The sequence below is a fragment of the Bos grunniens genome, chromosome X (genome assembly GCF_055505025.1).
Source record: "Bos grunniens cultivar Pamir isolate PY7600 chromosome X, Bosgru_T2T1.0, whole genome shotgun sequence".
Lineage (NCBI taxonomy): Eukaryota > Metazoa > Chordata > Mammalia > Artiodactyla > Bovidae > Bos > Bos grunniens.
The window spans coordinates 141961357-141980614 of NC_141194.1; the positions used below are offsets into that span (position 1 = coordinate 141961357).

At 46.5% G+C, this 19258-nt stretch overlaps 1 protein-coding gene across 11 annotated transcripts in view; it reads left to right on the plus strand.

The window, feature by feature from the left end:
* Nucleotides 1-19258, plus strand: part of LOC147341525 (fibrous sheath-interacting protein 2-like) — a 142079-nt gene that overhangs the window by 44162 nt on the left and 78659 nt on the right. For 4 of the 11 annotated variants that reach the window (XR_015159845.1, XM_086389739.1, XM_086389742.1 and 1 more), the window contains exon 1: nucleotides 14305-14473. The exons of the other annotated variants lie outside the window; for them this stretch is intronic. The gene's annotated coding sequence lies outside the window, so the exon portion shown is untranslated. Of the gene's footprint in view, nucleotides 1-14304; nucleotides 14474-19258 lie in introns of those variants that run through there. 11 annotated transcript variants of the gene reach the window in all.

Below are 19258 nucleotides of genomic sequence, written 5' to 3' on the forward strand. Positions count from 1 at the left end.
GTCACTGTCCAGCTCTGAGAGGGTAGGATCATTGTCCAGATATCAGAGGGTGGGATCTCTGCCCAGAGCTCAGAAGGTGGGGTCAGAGTCCAGGTCTGAGAGGGCAGGTTCACTGTGCAGAGATCAGAGGGTGGGATCTCTGCACACAGATCAGAAGGTGAGGTCAATTCCCAAAGATGAGAGGGTGTGGTCACTCTCCAAGCCAGAGGGGAGGGGTCACTAACCAGAGACAGAGAGTGAGGTCATTGCTGGGGTCACTGTCCAGGCCTGAGAGGGTGGTGTCACTGCCCAGAGATCAGAGGCTGGAGTCACTATCCAAAGATCAGAGGGTTGGGTCACTGTCTTGTCTCCGAATCACTTTTAAAGTATCGGAGGGTAAGGCCACTGTCCAGGTCTGAGAAGGTGGGGTCACTGCACAGAGATCAGAGGGTGGGGTCGCTACTCAGAGTTCTGAGATGACGTCACTGTCCAGAGATGAGAGGGTGGGGGTCAGTGCCCAGAGATCAGAGGCTGGGGTCACTGCCCAGAGACTGGAGGGGGTTCACTGCCCAGAAATATAGGGCGAGGTCACTGCCCAGAGATCAGAGGGTGATGTCAGTACCCAGAGATCAGAGCATGGGTTCACTGCCTGGAGATCAGAGATGGGATCTTCCCAGAGATCAGAGGGTAGAGTCACTTTCCAGAGATCAGATGGTGATGTCACTTTCCACAGATCAGAGGCTAGCATCAGAGCCCAGAGATCAGAGGCTAGGGTCACTGCCCAGAGATCAGAAAGCGGGGTCACTGCCCAGAGTTCAGAGGGTAATGTCACTGCCCAGAGAGCAGAGGGTGGGATTCCTTCCCAGAAATCAGAGGGTGTGGTCACTGCACAGGCCTGAATGTGTGGGGTTACTCCCCAGAGGTCAGAGATGGGGTCACTGTCCTGGCCTGAGAGTGTGGGGTCACTGTCCAGAGATCAGAGGGTGAGGTGTCTGCCCAAAGATCAGAGGGTGGGGTCACAGTCTAGTCCTGAGAGTATGGGTGACTGTGAAACATCAGAGGGTGAGGTCGCTGCCCAGAGATCAGATGGTGAGGTCACAGATCAGGCCTGACAGTGTGAGGTCACTCCACAGAGAACAGAGCGTGAGGTCACTGGCCAGGCATGAAAGGGTGGGGTTACTGCCCAGACATCAGAGATAGATGAGAAGGTGAGGTCACTGCACAGAGATCAGAGGATGAGCTGTCTGCCCAGAGATCAAAGGATGGGGTCACTGTCTAGTCCTGAGAGTATGGGATCACTGCTAAAACATCAGAGGGTGAGGACACTGTCCAGGCCTGAGAGGGTGGGGTCAGTGTCTAGAGATCAGAGGGTCGTCACTGGCCCAAGATTAGAGAGTGGGATCACTGACTAGAGATCAGAGGGTAGGGTCACTGTCCAGTGATCAGAAGGTATGTTCACTCTCTAGTCCTGAGAGGGTGCAGTCACTACTGAGTGATCAGAGATGGGGTCACTGCCCTGGCCTGAGTAGGTGGGGTCGCTGTCCAGGCATGAGATGGTGGAGTCACTACCTGGAGATCAGTTGGTGATATCAATATCCAGAGATCAGAGGGTGGGATCTCTGCCCAGAGATCAGAGAGGGGTCAGTGCACAGAGATCAGAGTGTGGGGTCACTGCGAAGAGATCAGAAGGTAAGGACAGTGCCTTGATATTAGAGGGTGTGGTCACTCTCCAAGCATGCATTGGGGTGGGGGGGGCGGTTTGCTAACCGAAGTCAGACGGTGAGGACACTGCACAGACCTCAGAGGGTGGGGTTACTGCCCAGAGATCAGAGGGTGGGTTCTTTTCCCAGAGATCAGAGGGAGGGTCACTGTCCAGAGATCACAGAATGAGGTCACTGTCCATGTCTGAGAGGGTGGGGTCAATGTGCAGAGATCATTGGGTGGGATCTCTGCCCACAGATCAGAAGGTGGGGTGAGTGTCCAGGTCAGAGAGGGCAGGGTCACTGTCCAGAGATCAGAGGGTGGGATCTCTGCACACAGATCAGGTGAGGTCAACTGCACAGGTCTGAGGCAGTGGGGTCACTTCCAAGGCTGAGTGACTGAGGTCAGTTCCCAGAGTTCACAGGGTGAAGTCATGTCCAACTTTGACAGGGTGAGGTCACTGCCTAGAGATCAGCAGCTGGGGTCTCTGTCCATGTCTGAGAGGATGGGGTCACTGCACAGAGATCAGAGGGTGATGTCACTACCCAGGGATCAGAGGCTTGGGTCAGTATCCTTAGATCAGAGGGTGGGGTCAATGCTCAGAGATCAGAGGCTGAGGTCATTGAGCCGAGATCAAAGGGTGGGGTTACTACCCAGAGACCACAGGGTAAGATCAGTGCCTTGATATGAGAGGGTGAGGTCACTTCCCAAAGATCAGAGGGTATGGTCACTCTCCAAGCCATATGGGAGGGGTCACTAACCAGAGACAAAGGATGAGGTCACTGCTGGGGTCACTGTCCAGGCCTGGGATGGTGAGGTCACTGTCCAGACCTGAGAGGGCGGGGTCAATGCCCAGAGATCAGAGGCTGGGGTCACTTTCAAGAGATCAGAGGGTTGGGTCACTGTCTTGTCTGGTCTCCGGTTCACTGTTAAAACATTGGAGGTTAAGACCACTGTCTAGATCTGAGAGGACGGGGTCACTGCACAGAGATCAGAGGCTGAATTCACTACTCAGAGTTCTGAGTATGAGGTCACTGTCCAGAGATGAGAGGGTGGGGTCAGTGCCCAGAGATCAGAGCATGGGTTCACTGCCCAGAGATGAGAGGTGGGATCTGCCCAGAGATCAGAGGGTAGTGTCACTCCCCAGAGACCAGAAGGTGGGATTCCTGCCCCAAAATCAGAGGGTGTGGCCACTGTACAGGCCTGAGAGGGTGGGGTTACTCCCTAGAGATCAGAGATAGGATCACTGTCCTGGCCTGAGAGTGTGGGGTCACTGTCAGGCCTGAGAGGGTGGGATCACTGTCCATAGATCAGAGAGTGGGATCTGTGCCCAGAGATCAGAGGCTGGGGTCATTGTTCACTGATCAGAGTGTGGGGTCACTGTCCAGAGATGAGAGTGTGAGGTGTCTGCCCAAAGATCAGAGGGTGGGGTCATGGTCTAGTCCTGAGAGCATAGGTCACTGCTAAAACATCAGAGGGTGACGACACTGTCCAAGCCTGAGAGGGTGAAGTCACTGCCCAGAGCTCAGATGGTGAGGTCACAGATCGGGCCTGAGAGCATGAGGTCACTCCACAGAGAACAGAGCGTGAGATCACTGCTGAGCCTGAGAGGGTGGGGCTACTGCCGAGACATCAGAGATAGATGAGAAGGTGAGGTCACTGCACAGAGATCAGAGGATGAGCTGTCTGCCCAGAGATCAAAGGGTGGGGTCACTGTCTAGTCCTGAGAGTATGGGAATCACTGCTAAAACATCAGAGGGTGAGGACAGTGTCCAGGCTTGAGAGGGTGGGGTCGCTGTCTAGAGATCAGGGGGTGGGACTCTGCCCAGAGATCAGAGAGTCCTCACTATCCAGAGATTAGAGGGTGGGATCACTGTCCAGAGATCAGAAGGTGGGGTCACGGTCCAGTGATCAGAGGGTATGGTCACTCTCCAGTCCTGAGAGGGTGTGGTCACTAATGAGAGATCAGAGATGTGGTCACTGCCCTGGCCTGAGTAGGTGGGTTCATGGTCCAGGCCTGAGACTGTGGAGTCACTACTTGGAGATCAGACGGTGATGTCAATATCCAGAGATCAGAGTGGGGGTCAGTGCCCAGAGATCAGAGGGTGGGGTCACTGCAAAAAGACCAGAGGGTAAGGTCAGTGCCTTGATATTAGAAGGTGTGGTCACTCTCCAGACATGCAGTGCAGGGGTTGCTAACCAAAGTCAGAGGGTGAGGTCACTGCACAGACTTGAGAGGGTGGGGTTACTGCCCAGAGATCAGAGGGTTGGATCTTTCCGCAGAGATCAGAGGGAGGGTCACTGTCCAGATATCAGAGGATGGGATCTCTGCCCAGAGATCAGAAGCTGGGGTGAGTGTCCAGGTCTCAGAGGGCAGGTTCACTATCCATATAGATCAGAGGGTGGGGTCACTGCCCAGAGACCAGAAAGTGGGGTCACTGCCCAGAGTTCAGATGGTAGGGTCACTGCCAGAGAAAATAGGGTGGCATCTATGCAAACAGATCAGATGGTGAGGTCACTACACAGGCCTGAGGGGGTGGGGTCACTTCCAGGACTGAGAGACTGAGGTCAGTGCCCAGAGATCACAGGGTGAAGTCTTGTCCAGCCTTGAGAGGGTGAGGTAACTGCCCAGAGATCAGAGGTTTAGGTCAATATCAAGAGATCAGAGGGTGAGGTCACTATCCAGAGATCAGATGCTGGGGTCACTATCCTTAGATCAGAGGGTGGGGTCATTGCTCAGAGATCAGAGGGTGGGTCCATGCTCAGAGACCACATTGTAAGATCAGTGCCTTGATCTGAGAGGGTGAGGTCACTCTCCAAGCCAGAGAGGAGGGGTCACTAACCAGAGACCAAGGGTGAGGTCACTGCTGTGGTCAATGACCAGGCCTGTGAAGGTGGGGTCACTGTCCAGGCCTGAGAGGGTGGGGTCACTGCACAGAGATCAGAGTGTGATGTCACTGCCCAGAGACCAGAGGGTGGAATACCTGCCCCGAAATCAGAGGGTGTGGTCACTGCAGAGGCCTGAGAGGGTGGGGTCAATTCCATGACTGAGAAACTGAGATCAGTGCCCAGATATCACAGGGTGAAGTCATGTTCAGCCTTGAGAGGGTGAGGTAACTGCCCAGAGATCAGAGGGTGATGTCACTACCCAGGGATCAGAGGGTTGGGTCACTTCGCAGATATCATAGGGTGGGGTCACTGCCCAGAGATCAGAGGGTGATGTCAGTATCCAGAAATCAGAGCATGGGTTCACTGCCGAGAGATCAGAGGTGGGATCTGCCCGGAGATCAGAGGGTAGAGTCACTGTCCAGAGATCAGCTGGTGATGTCACTGTCCACAGATCAGAGGTTAGGGTCAGAGCCCAGAGATCAGAGGCTAAGGTCACTGCCCAGAGATCAGACAGTGGGGTCACTGCCCACAGTTCAGAGTGTAGTGTCACTGCCCAGACACCAGAGTGTGGGATTCCTGCCCAGAAATCAGAGGGTGTTGTCACTTGTATAGGCCTGAGAGGGTGGGGTTACTCCCCAGAGATCAGACATGGGGTCACTGTCGTGGCCTGAGAGGGTCGGGTCCCTGGCCAGGCCTGAGAGGGTGGGGCCACTGTCCATATATCAGAGGGTAGGATCTGTGCCCAGAGATCAGAGGCTTGGGTTACTGTTCAGAGATCAGAGTGTGGGGTCACTGTCCAGAGATGAGAGTGTGAGGTGTCTGCCCAGAGATCAGATGGTGAGGTCACAGATCAGGCCGGACAGTGTGAGGTCACTCCGCAGAGAACAGAGCGTGAGGTCACTGCCCAGGCATGAGAGGGTGGAGTTACTGCCGAGACATCAGAGATAGATGAGAAGGTGAGGTCACTGCACAGAGATCAGAGGATGAGCTGTCTGCCCAAAGATCAGAGGGTGGGGTCACGGTCTAGTCCTGAGAGTATGGGATCACTGCTGAAACATCAGAGGGTGAGGACACTGTCCAGGCCTGAGAGGGTGGGGTCACTGTCTAGAGATCAGGGGGTGGGATCTCTGCCCAGAGACCAGAGAGTCATCACTGTCCAGAGATTAGAGGGTGGGATTACTGACCAGAGATCAGAGGGTAGGGTCACTGCCCAGAGATCAGAAGGTGGGGTCACTGTCCAATGATCAGAGGATATGTTCACTCTCTAGCCCTGAGAGGGTGCAGTCACTAATGAGAGATCAGAGATGGGGTCACTGCCCTGGCCTGAGTAGGTGGGGTCATTGTCCAGGCCTGAGATGGTGGAGTCACTACCTGGAGATCAGTCGGTGATGTCAATATCCAGAGATCAGAGGGTGGGGTCATTGCCCAGAGATCAGAGCGTGGGGTCAGTGCCTTGATATTAGAGGGTGTGGTCACTCTCCAGGCAGGCAGTGCGAGGGTTGCTAACCAAAGTCAGAATCTGAGGTCATTGCACAGACCTGAGAGGGTTGGGTTACTGCCCTGAGATCAGAGGGTGTGATCTTACCCTAGAGATCAGAGGGAGGGTCACTGTCCAGAGATCAGAGAGTGAGGTCACTGCCCAGAGATCAGAGGGTGATGTCAGTACTCAGAAATCAGAGCATGGGTTCACTGCCGAGAGGTCAGAGGTGGGATCTGCCCAGAGATCAGAGGGTACAGTCACTGTCCAGAGATCAGAAGGTGATGTCACTGTTCACAGATCAGAGGGTAGGATCAGTGCCCAGAGATCAGCAGGTAGGGTCACTGCCCAGAGATAACAGAGTAGGGTCATTGACGAGAGATCAGAGTATAAGGTCACTGCCCAGAGTCCAGAGGGTGGGATTACTACCCAGAAGTCAGAGGGTGTGGTCACTGCACAGGCCTGAGAGGGTGGGGTCACTGTCCAGAGATCAGAGAGTGGGGTCACTCTGCAGGTCTAGAGGGAGGGGTCACTGCCCAGAAATCAGTCTCTGCCCAGAGATCAAAGGGTGGGGTGACTGTCTAGTCCTGAGATTATGGGAATCACTGCTAAAACATCAGAGGGTGAGGACACAGTGCAGGCCTGAGAGGGTAGGGTCACTGTCTAGAGATCAGAGGGTGGGATCTCTGCCCAGAGATCAGAGGGTCGTCACTGTCCAGAGATTAGAGGGTGGGATCACTGACCAGAGATCAGGGTGTAGGGTCACTGCCCAGAGATCAGAAGGTGGGATGTCCAGTGATCAAAGGGTATGGTCATTCTCCTGTCCTGAGAGGGTGCGGTCACTAATGAGAGATCAGAGATGGGGTCGCTGCCCTGGCCTGAGTAGGTGGAGTCATTGTCCAGGCCTGAGATGGTGGAGTCACTACCCGGAGATCAGATGGTAATGTCAATACCCAGAGATCAGAGGGTGGGATCTCTGCCCAGAGATCAGAGTGAAGTCAGTGCACAGAGATCAGAGGGTGAGGTCATTGCCCTGAGATCAGAGGGTGGGGAAGGTCAGCACCTTGATATGAGAGGGAAAGGTCAATTCCCAAAGATCAGAGGGTGTGGTCAGGCTCCAGGCCAAAGGGGAGGTGTAACTAACCAGAGAGAGAGAGGGTGAGGTCACTGGGCAGGCCTGAGAAGGTGGGGTTACTGCACACAGATCAGAGAGTGGGTTCACGGTCCAAGCCTGAGAGTTCGGGTCACTCCTGAACTCTGTAGTGGGGCTGATCCAGGCCTGAAAGGATGTGGTCACTGTCCAGACATCAGAGGGTGGGGTCAGTGCCCAGAGACCAGAGGGTATGGTCACTGTCCAGGCCTGAGAGGGCAGGGTCACTATACACAGATCAGAGGGTGGGGTCATTGCCCAGAGATCAAAGGGTGAGGCCACAGTCCAGGCCTGAGAGTGTGGTCACTCCAAAGAGAAAAGAGGGCGAGGTCACTGCCCAGATACCAGAAGGTGAGGTCACTGTCCAGAGATAACAGGGTAGTATCACTCCCCAGACCTGAAGTGTGGTGCCACCGCCCAATAATCAGAGTTGGGGTCACTGCCCAGGCCTGAGAGGGTAGTCACTGACCAAAGATCAGAGGGTAGGGTCACTGCCCAGAGATCAAAAGGTGAGGCCACAGTCCGGGCCTGAGAGTGTGGTCACTCCAAAGAGAACAGAGGGCGAGGTCACTGCCTAATGATCAGAGGGTGGGGTCACTGTCCAGTGACTGATATTGTGGGATCTCTGTCTAAAGATCAGAGGATGTGTCACTGCCCAGAGATCAGACAGTGGGGTCACTGCACAAAGATCAGAGGACAAAGTTACCACCCAGGGTGCAGAGGGCCAGGCTGCCTCCTGTTTCTCTGAAGGCAGAGCTGCTCCTTTGGTTGCAGAGGGCAGGCCTCCTGCCCATGATGGAGGCAGGTGGCCACCGGGGACTGTCCATGTTCTGGGTTCCAGAGAGTGGGGCTCTCTCCTGGGTCCAGCGGTTGGAGATCTGCACAGGGCTCAAGGTTCAGACTTCCTCCTTTCCTGAGGGCAGGGCTTCCTCCCGGTTACAGAGGGCGGGGCTAAGTCCTCAGCAGCAGAGGGCAGCATAGCTGCTCGGGTCTGAGGGGCAGAACCTCCACGCAGGGCTTGGGGACACCACCGAGAGCCAGGGGGCCTGGCCACCTCTTCTTTCCAGATGGTGGGCTGCCACCTAGAGCTGAGGTGGGCCAGTGGATAGAGCCACAGAGAATTATTCTAAACCCGTTATTCCTAATGGGATTTGCCCTGTTGTGTTACAAACTGTTTTAAAGCAGCGACAGCTTTTTTTCCTTCCAGTTTCCCTGTTTTGGAATGGAAATGTTTGTCCTATGCCTGTCCCACTGTTATATCTTGAAAGCAGGTAACTGTTTTCTAGGTTTCACAGATTCACAGCTGGAGAGAAACTTTACCCCAGGATCGACCCATACCTCATTTAGATGATATTTAGATGTGATTTTGGACTTGAGTCGATCCTAAAATGCGTTAAGACTTGGGGGGCGATTAGAATGTGATGAATGCATTTTTCACGTGGAGAAGACATGAGTTTTGGGGGGGAGGCAAAGGGCAGATTGTTATCGGTTGGATTGTGTCCCCAGGAAAGGATATATTGAAGTCTTCACCCCCAGTGTCTCAGGATGTGACCTTATGTGGAAATAGAGTCATTCCAGATATAATTAGTTAAAATAACAACAGAATGGGAAAGACTAGAGATCTCTTCAAGAAAATTAGAGACACCAAGGGGACATTTCATGCGAAGATGGGCTCGGTAAAGGACAGAAATGGTATGGACTTAACAGAAGCAGAAGATATTAAGAAGAGATGGCAAGAATACACAGAAGAACTATACAAAAAAGATCTTCATGACCCAGATAATCACGATGGTGTGATCACTGACCTAGAGCCAGACATCCTGGAATGTGAAGTCAAGTGGGCCTTAGAAAGCCCACTATGAACAAAGCTAGAGGAGGTGATGGAATTCCAGTTGAGCTATTTCAAATCCTCAAAGATGATGCTGTGAAAGTGCTGCGCTCAATATGCCAGCAAATTTGGAAAACTCAGCAGTGGCCACAGGACTGGAAAAGGTCAGTTTTCATTCCCATTCCTAATAAAGGCAATGCCAAAGAATGCTCAAACTACTGCACAATTGCACTCGCCTCACACACTAGTAAAGTAATGCTCAAAATTCTCAAAGCCAGGCTTCAGCAATACGTGAACTGTGAACTTCCAGATGTTCAAGCTGGTTTTAGAAAAGGCAGAGGAACCAGAGATCAAATTGTCAACATCCTCTGGATCATCAAAAAAGCGAGAGAGTTCCAGAAAAACAACTATTTCTGCTTTATTGACTATGCCAAAGCCTTTGACTGTGGGGATCACAATAAACTGAGGAAAATTCTGAAAGAGATGGGAATACCAGACCACCTGACCTGCCTCTTGAGAAACCTATATGCAGGTCAGAAAGCAACAGTTAGAACTGGACATGGAACAACAGATTGGCTCCAAATAGGAAAAGGAGTAAGTCAAAGCTGTATACTGTCACCCTGCTTATTTAACTTATATGCAGAGTACATCATGAGAAATGCTGGGCTGGAAGAATCACAAGCTGGAATCAAGATTGCCGGGAGAAATATCAACAACCTCAGATATGCAGATGACACCACCCTTATGGCAGAAAGTGAAGAGGAACTAAAAAGCCTCTTGATGAAAGTGAAAGAGGAGAGTGAAAAAGTTGGCTTAAAGCTCAACATTCAGAAAACGAAGATCATGGCATCTGGTCTTAGTTTTGGCATCACTTCATGGGAAATAGATGGGGAAACAGTGGAAACAGTGTCAGACTTTATTTTGGGGGGTGCCAAAATCACTGCAGATGGTGATTGCAGCCATGAAATTAAAAGACGCTTACTCCTTGGAAGGAAAGTTATGACCAACCTAGATAGCATATTCAAAAGCAGAGACATTACTTTGCCCAAAAAGGTCCATCTAGTCAAGGCTATGGTTTTTCCTGTGGTCATGTATGGATATGAGTTGGACTGTGAAGAAAGCTGAGCACCAAAGAATTGATGCTTTTGAACTGTGGTGTTGGAGAGGACTCTTGAGAGTCCCTTGGACTGCAAGGAGATCCAACCAGTCCATTCAGAAGGAGATCAGCCCTGGGATTTCTTTGGAAGGAATGATGCTAAAGCTGAAACTCCAGTACTTTGGCCACCTCATGTGAAGATTTGACTCATTGGAAAAGACTCTGGTGCTGGGAGGGATTGGGGGCAGGAGGAGAAGGGGACGACAGAGGATGAGATGGCTGGATGGCATCACCAACTCAACGGACGTGAGTTTGAGTGACTCTGGGAGTTGGTGATGGACAGGGAGGCCTGGCGTGCTGTGATTCATGGGGTCGCAAAGAGTCGGACACAACTGAGCGACTGAACTGAACTGAACTGTGGGACCATGGCCCCACGAACACCAAGCTTTTAGGCTTGTAGCCCCCAAGACTCTGAGACAGCAAATTTCTGTAGTTTTCAACCGTCCAGTTTGTGATGCTTTGTTACAGCAGCCCAAGAAAACTAATACAGACTCTGATACTCCTAGCTGTCCCACACATTGCTAATCCTCCATCCTACTCACGCTCTGAATCCCCATGCTAGACCACCCTTCCGTGAAAATACCCTCATTGACCGGCTTGGGCTCTGACACTCCACACTGAGCTGCTCATAAACTGCTCATCAATGTAATGCCTTCCTCTCTCCTCCTGGATTCTGATTCTTTACACCGAATCAAAGAAAGAAAGTGAAGTCGCTCAGTCATGTCCAACTCTTTTTGACCCCGTGGACTGTAGCCCGCCAGGCTCCTCCATCTATGGGATTTTCTAGGCAAGAATACTGGAGTGGGTTGCCATTTCCTTCTCCATATCAACCCCCTAGAAAAACATCCTTCTCAGGCTCTGACTCCACCCCAGGCTGCCTTCATCTATGGTTTTCCCCCTTACCACAACTGAGCAGCCCGACCCAGCACCACTCCTCTGCTTGGACAGCTATCTTGCTCTGTCCCATCTATTGACTTTAGGACTAAATTTTTATAGAAGAGATGGGAAGCGAAGGAAAGGAAGGGGTAAAAGAAGAGTCAGACTTGGTTTTAAGAAATAAAATATGAAATATGAAGTCAAAGTCTCTTTCATATTCTTTCATGGTCTCATTCACCTCCCTTTCCCCACAGGGGTACTACTATCCTAAATGTTTTTCTCTTTCATGCAGGATTTTATACTGCTACTACTACATAAACGGTTACCCATAAACATGATTCAAACTTCAAATAAATTATATCATTCTGCAGCTTACTGGGTTTTGCTCAATATTATGTTTTTAAAGTACACGTTGTTAATACATAGCTCCAAGTCTTTCACTTAAGTTACTGCATAAGCATGAGTGTAGCGTAATTTTTATTTACTGAATCTCCTGTTGATGGGCATTTAGTAAGTCCCACATTATAACCGTGGATTTGTCATATTTTACATTCTCTATATCATTTTTGTTTCATGTGTTTAGAGGCTCTGTGTTTTGGTGCATGTATATTTTAGAATCATTTGGTTTCCTGGTGGATTGATCCTTTTAGCATTATGTAATGTGCCTCTTTGTGTCTACCAAGTAAAGTCTACTACATCTGATATAAATATGGTTGGTCTTGCTTTCTTTTAAAATTAATATTTGCTTTGAATACTTTGTTCCATTATATTACATTCAACTTATGTATGTCATTATATATGAAGTGAGTGCATCTCTTATAGACATACATAGTTGGAGAATATTTTTAATCCACTCTGCTAATCTCTGTCTTTTAATAGGTTTGGGTTTTTTTTTTTTTTAGTTTTCTTTTTTTACTAAAGTATAGTTGATATATTAGTTTCAGGTGTACCACATAGTGATTCAACATTATATACAGTAAAAATTGATTACCACAATAATTCTAGTAACCATCTCTCAGCATACCAAGTTATTGCGATATTATTGTGCTGTATATTACATCCCTGTGATTATTTCACGATTGGAAGTTTGTGCCTCTTAATCCCATTAACCTATTTCACCCAACCTCCTACTCCCCTCCCCTCAGGAGACCACTGGTTTGTTCTCTGCTATCTATGAGTCTGTTTCTGTTTTGTTTCATTTGTTCATTTGTTTCATTTTATAGGTTTCACAGTATATATATATCACACAGTATTTAGCTTTCTCTAACATTTCAATTTGCATAACACCTTCTAGGTCCATGCATATTGTCACAGATGGCAAGATTTCATTCTTTTTTTATGGTTGAGTAATATTCCATTATGGGCTTCCCTGGTAGCTCAGACAGTAAAGAATTCACCTGCAATGCGGGAGACCTGGATTCGAGCCCTGGGTTGGGAAGATCGCCTGGGGGAGGGCATGGCAACCACTCCAGAATTCTTCCCTGGAGAATCTCCATGGACAGAGGAGCCTGGTGGGCTCCAGTCCATGGGGTTGCAAAGAGTCGGACATGACTGAAACTTAGCACACACACATGGTAGTTCCAGTTTTAATGTTCTGAGGAAACCTCCTAATTGTTTTTCATAGTGGCTGTACCAATTTTACATTTCCTCCAACAGTGCATGAAGGTCTCCTTTTCTGCACACCCTCTTGAACACTTGATCTTGTTATCGTGGTGACAGTCACTCTGACGGGTGTGAAATGATAACTCATTGTGGTTTTGATTTGCATTTCCTTGACGATTACCGATGTTGAGCATCTTTTCGTGTGTCTTTTGGCTCTCTGTCTTTCTTAGGAAAATGTGTATTCAGGTCCTCTGCCCATTTTTTTAATATGACTGGATTTTTAAAATATTTAGTTGTGTGATTCTTTACATATTTTGGATATTAACCTCTTATCAGGTATTTCACTTGCAAATATCTTCCCCCATTCAAGAGGTTGCCTATTCATTTTGCTGATGGTTTGCTTCACTATGAAAAAGATTTTTAAAATGTAATCCATTTGTTTATTTTTGCTTTTTATTTCCCTTGCCTGACGAGACATTTCCAAAGAAATATTGCTAAGACCAGTGTCAAAGGGCATACTATACTGCCTGTGTTTTTCTCTAAGAATTTTATGGTTTCAGGTGTTACATTTAAATCTTTAATTCATTTTGGGTTTATTTTTGTGTAATGATGTAGACAGTGGTCTAGTTTCATTTTTTACAGCTGTCTGGTTTTCTTAACACCACCTATTGAGGAGACTGTTTTTTCCACTAATGACTGTGTTTAGATTATTTACATTTAAGGTAATCATTGCTAGGTTAGGTTTTAAGTCTGCTATTTTTTATTTGTTTTCTGTTTGTTTCCTCTGTTTCTCGTTACTCTTTTATTGCCTTCTTGTGGGTTACTTGAAAAATTTCAGGAATCCATCTTGATTCATGTATCATGTTTTTAAAGGCATTTTGAATAATGTTTTTAATGATTGCTCTAGGAACTGCAATATACATAGGTAACTTACCAAAGTCTACTTTGAGTGACACATAGGAAACTTACTTCCATTTATATCCCTTTACACTGCCCATTTTTAAAATATAATTGTCTTAAATATTTCCTTTACATATACAAACACCACATCAGATGGTGTTACAATTTTTGCTTTAACCATAAAATATGATTTAAGAAACACACACAAAAATAAGATAGTCCATTATTCTTATCCCTATTTTTACCCATTTTGATGTTCTTCTTTCCTTTCTGGAGTTCTAAGTCTTCTAATTTCTTTTCTCTCTATGGTTCAGATTGGGCGAATTCTATTAATCTCTCTTTAAACTCACTGAGTTTATCCTTTGTCTTTTTTACTCTGCTATTGAGCCCATCCAATGAGTGGGGTTTTTTTAATTTCCTGTTATCATATTTTTCAGTCAGTACTATAATTTCCACTTAGTCCTTTTTTAAGCTTCTATTTCTTTGCTGAGATTTTTCTATTTTTTATTTCAAGAAAGTATGTAATTGGTCTGTATTAGGTCCCCAGGGCTGCCATAACAATGTACCCAAAACTGGGTGGTTTAAAACAACAGAAATTTATCATATCACAGTTCTGGAGGCTTGAAGCCTGAAATCAAGGTGCCAGCAGGGCCATGCTCCTTGTAAACTTGTAGGGGAAAATGCTTCCTTTCTTCCTCCTAGCTCCTGGTGATTGCTACTAATCCTTGCCATTCCTTGGTTTGCAGCTGCAGCACTTCAGTCTCAGCCTCTGTTGTCACATGGCATTCTACCTTCATGTGTCTCCTTAGAGGGACACCAGTCATATTTGATTAAGGGCACCGGACTCCAGGATGACCTCATCTTAACTAATTACATCTGCAATGATCCTATTTCCAAATTCTGTCACATTCTAAGGTATGACTACAATATATGTCTTGGGAGAATACAATTTAACCAAAAACATTATCAAAGACTATACTTTCATCATTTAAATGCTTTTGAACTTAAGACTTGTTTTATGGCCCAGAATATGTCCTGTCTGTCTTGGCACTTGAAAAGAATGTGTGTTTGGGGTTCTTGGGTGAAGTGTGGTATAAATGTCACTTGGGATGTGCTTGTTGACAGTTCAGTTCAGGTCTCCGAGGTCCTTTACTGGTTTTCTGTCTATTTGATCATCAGTTACTGAGACAGGAGTGTTGAGCTATTTCCACGTTGTTGTTGTTGTTTAGTCACTCAGTCGTGTCTGACTATTTTGCGACTCCATGGACTGTAACCTGCCAGGATCCTCTGTCCATGGGATTGCCCAGGCAAAAATACTGGAGTGAGTTGCCATTTCCTTCTCCAGGGGATCTTCCTGACCCAGGGATTGAACCTGCATCTCTTGCATTGGAAAGCATATTCTTTACCACTGAGCCACCAGGGAATAATCTATCTATTGCTTTTCTCCTGTGTTATCAGTTTCTGCTTCATGTATTTTAAGGCTCTGTTTCTTGTTACTTCATTTCTTTCTCTTTTTTTTTTTTTTTTTTTTTTTGCCTTTCTTTGGGTTACCTGCACATGATTTTAGGATTCCATCTTGATTTATTTTTAGGTTCCACCAGGCTTTTGTTTGTTAACCAGGACCCCCAACATATTTTTAGCTGTGAAGCCACAAAAAGAGTAATAATGAGGCCCCAGCTTTCCTGTCTCCACTAATTCCCCCTTCACTGTTTCACTTCACTGACTAAACACGCTTAGCTTCTCAGATGGCCCTGTAATCTCCTATTTGTCCACTCTAGCCAGCACTTCAGCATAGATGCTTCGTGACAGTTTCTCAGATCTTCTTTCTCCCCAACTCTTTGAAAGTTGTGTAAGGTCCAATGTTATTTCATAATACATATAGTGGCCCTGCCACTCCCCTGACTGAATCCTGAGAGAGAATAGAGGGCATGTGCAGAGAAGGGCCAAGACAGTCCAGCTATTTCAACCTTCAGAGCCAAGGCCCCAGATACACGAGTAGAGCCATCTTAGACCACTGAAATTGGTACTTAAAAATAATGTGCTTTTGCAAAAAAGAAAAGAAGAAGAAGAAGAAAGGAAAAAGCTAAAACAGGTGTATTAACTTTGGGACTGAGTTGTGGGGAGAGGCTAGAAAAACAGCTAGGAAAATGTTAGTAAAGGTTGGGAAATGGGTGAACAAAGTAGAATCTCTAAGAGTAGTGAGGAAACTATAATAGAAGGTTGGAAAATGACATCTCATGTCATATAGGTAAAAAAACAATTGGCAAAACTGTCATCTGCAGTAAACAGAAGATGGAAAATATGTACCTAATGAACTTGTGTATCTACCTAAGGAGAACGTCCAGTCAAGCAGAATGCTGATAGTGCCATTTAACATCTAGCCGCATGTGATAATGTACACAAAGAGAGAGGTGAGCTGAGCAGCATTTGCAAATGGAATTTTAGAGGAAATATAGAAGAGCCAGGATTTTCTGGGTCAGAAAATAAAACTTTTGCATTTCTAGTTTTCCGAGCCAGCAAAGATTAAGAGTGTAACGTAAGATCCTTTGTGAAGACCCCAGAAAGATATAAGTTGGTGCTTAAGAAACCTTTTCAAATAGAAAAAAAAGCATTGTATATAGGCAGAACACTGACATAAATCATACCTGTAGGTTTTTTGGATCTGTCTCCTAAGAGAAAAGAAACAAAAGCAAAAATAAACAATTGGGACCTAATTAAACTTAAAAGCTTTATGCAGTAAAGGAAACCATCAGCAAAATGGAAAGATAATATACTAAATGTGAGAACATACTTACAAACGATATGACTGTTAAGGGGTTACTATCCAAAATATATAAACAGCTCATACATCAACATCAAAATCAAAATCAAATCAACATAAAAAAAATCCAATTTAAAAATGGGCAGAACTGAATAGACTTTTTCCCAAAGAAGACATTCAGATGGCCAACAGGCAAATGAAAAGATGCTCAACACAGCTAATCATCAGAGAAATGCGACTCAAAAGCACAATGAGATATCCCCTCACACCTGTCAGAATAGTTATCATCAAAAAAGACTACAGATGACCAATGTTAACAAGGATGTGGAGAAAAGGGAACCCTAGTACATTGTTGGTAGGAATGTAAATTGGTGTAGTTACTATGGAAAACAGTATGGAGGTTCTTAAAAAACCTGAATATAGAAATACCATGTGATCCAGCAATTCCACTCATGGACACATAGCCAGTGAAGTAAAAAACACTGTTTCAGGACTTCCCTGGTGGCTCAGTGATAAAGAATCTGATTGCCAATCGGGAGACAAGGGTTCAATCCCTGATCCAGGAAGATCCCACATGCTGCGGGGCAACTAAGCCCCTGCACCACAGCTATTGAGCCCGTGCTCTAGAGCCCGGGAGCCACAACTACTGAGCCCTCGTAACACAACTACTGTAGCCCACACCCCCTTGAGCCTATGCTCCACAAGAAAAGCCACCACAATGAGAAGCCTGCACATCACGACTAGAGAGTAACCCCCACCTCCCCTACAACTAGAGAAAAGCTTCAGCAGCAAGCCAGCAGAGCCAAAAATAAATACATAAAAAATACTAGTTCAGTAAGATACATGCACTTCAGCGCTCATAGCAGCACTTATGTGGAAGCAATCCAAGTGCCCATTCAACAGATGAACAGATAAAGAAGATGCAATGGAATATTAGTTATAAAAATAGAATGAGATTTTTTCCATTTGCAGCAGCATGGATGGACCCAGAGGGTATAATTCTTACTGAATCTTAAGTCAAATACAGAAAGACAAATACATATGTTATCACTTATACATAGAATCTAAAAAATAAAACAAATGACTAATATAACAAAACAGAAACAGACTTACAAATATAGATAACAAACTAGTGGTTACCAGTGGGGAGAGGGAAGAGAAGAGGGGCAATACAGAGGTATAAAGTATTATGCATACAATAATCTACAAGAACATATTGTACAGCACAGGGGATATAGCCAATATTTTATAATAATTTTAATGGAGTATACTCTGTAAACATATTGAATCACTATGCTGTACACCAGAAACTAATGAAACACTGCAAATCAACTACACTTCAATTTAAAAAGAAAAAAGGCATTGTCCCCAGCCCTTAACATGCTATCCAAAGTAGAAAGAAGCCCATCTCAAAAAATGTTGTGGGTATAATTGCATTCTACGGACTCAGATTCATATGAACCCCATACTTTATTCCTTTGAATCTATAAATGTTCTATATGTTCCCTCCCTCTTACTGCGCCCCCAGCTGAAGTTGCTATATAACACAGGGAGCTCAGCCCGGTGCTCTGTGACAACCTACAGGGGTGGGATGGGGGGACGGGAAGAGGGAGGGAACATATGTATACTCATGGCTGATTCACGTAGTTGTACGGCAGAAACTAATACAACATTGCAAAGCAATTATCCAATTAAAAATAAATTTTAAAAGTCACTATAAGTTCTGTACAAATATATTACAACATAATAATTTAAAAAAGTATGTGTGTGCGTGTGCTCACATGGTAATGTATTCGTTAGGGTTTCCCTGGTAGCTCAGATACCTGGTTTCCCTGGTAATGAATCTGGCTGCAAAGCAGGAGACCTGGGTTCAGTCCCTGAGTTGGGAAGATCCCCTGGAGAAGGGAACCACTACCCACTCCAGTACTCTGGCCTGGAGAAATCCATGGACAGAGGAGCCTGGCAGGGGTCCCAAAGAGTTGGACCACGGGGTCCATGCAGTCCCAAAGAATCGGACATGACTGAGCAACTGCACTTTCACTTTCAATGTGTATGTTTCCATGTTACTGTCTCAATTCATCCCACCCTCTTCTTCCCCCGCTGTGCCCACAAGTCTGTTCTCTGTGTCTGCATCTCTATTCCTGCCCTGCAAATAGGTTCATCAGTACCATTTCCTAGATTCCATACGTATGTGTTAATATACAATATTTGTTTTCCCCCTTCTGACTTACTTCACTCTGTATAACAGGCTCTAGGTTCACCACCTCACTAGATCTGACTCAAATACCGAACCCACATTTTTAAGAGAACTGAACTAGCAAAACCCCTTCAAATAGATCTAAGAAGGCTTGAGATTGCTCCATTTGCAAATTCCAACTGGGCCCCCGACTTTCTGTGCGTAGGGAGGGAGCAGGCTGAGAAAGCCACTAAGCTGCAAACATACGCCTTTTTTTTAAATAAAAGCATGATCCATGGGGCCATGTCAAGAGCCCAGAAGATGGAAATAAGAACTATGAATAACAGTAAACTAGGAAGCCACTCCCAGGGAATAGAATGAGGATTGAGTCAAGGATTTCTCTGCTCCAAGAAAAGGGGGACATGGCAGCACATATCCAGGTGGTTCAATGGTTGCTATGGGTCAATGACTCCTTTGTACCTCTCTTTTCAAGTGGGACTGTTTACTGTAGTTATCTTGTCCCCATGTCACCATTGTGGTTGGAGGGCAGTACTAGATAACTTGTGTGGCAGATTGCATTTTTCCAAATATGGGCACGTTAATATATAGATTATCCTATATGCTGTTCTCACAATGTGACATTGACAGCTCTCTTCAAGATGGTGGCATCCATGTTCCTTGCCTTTGAGCTTGGGTGGACTTTTGTAACTGCCTCAGCCAAATAAAATGTGGTAAAGTGATGCCGTATGACTTCCGAAGCTGG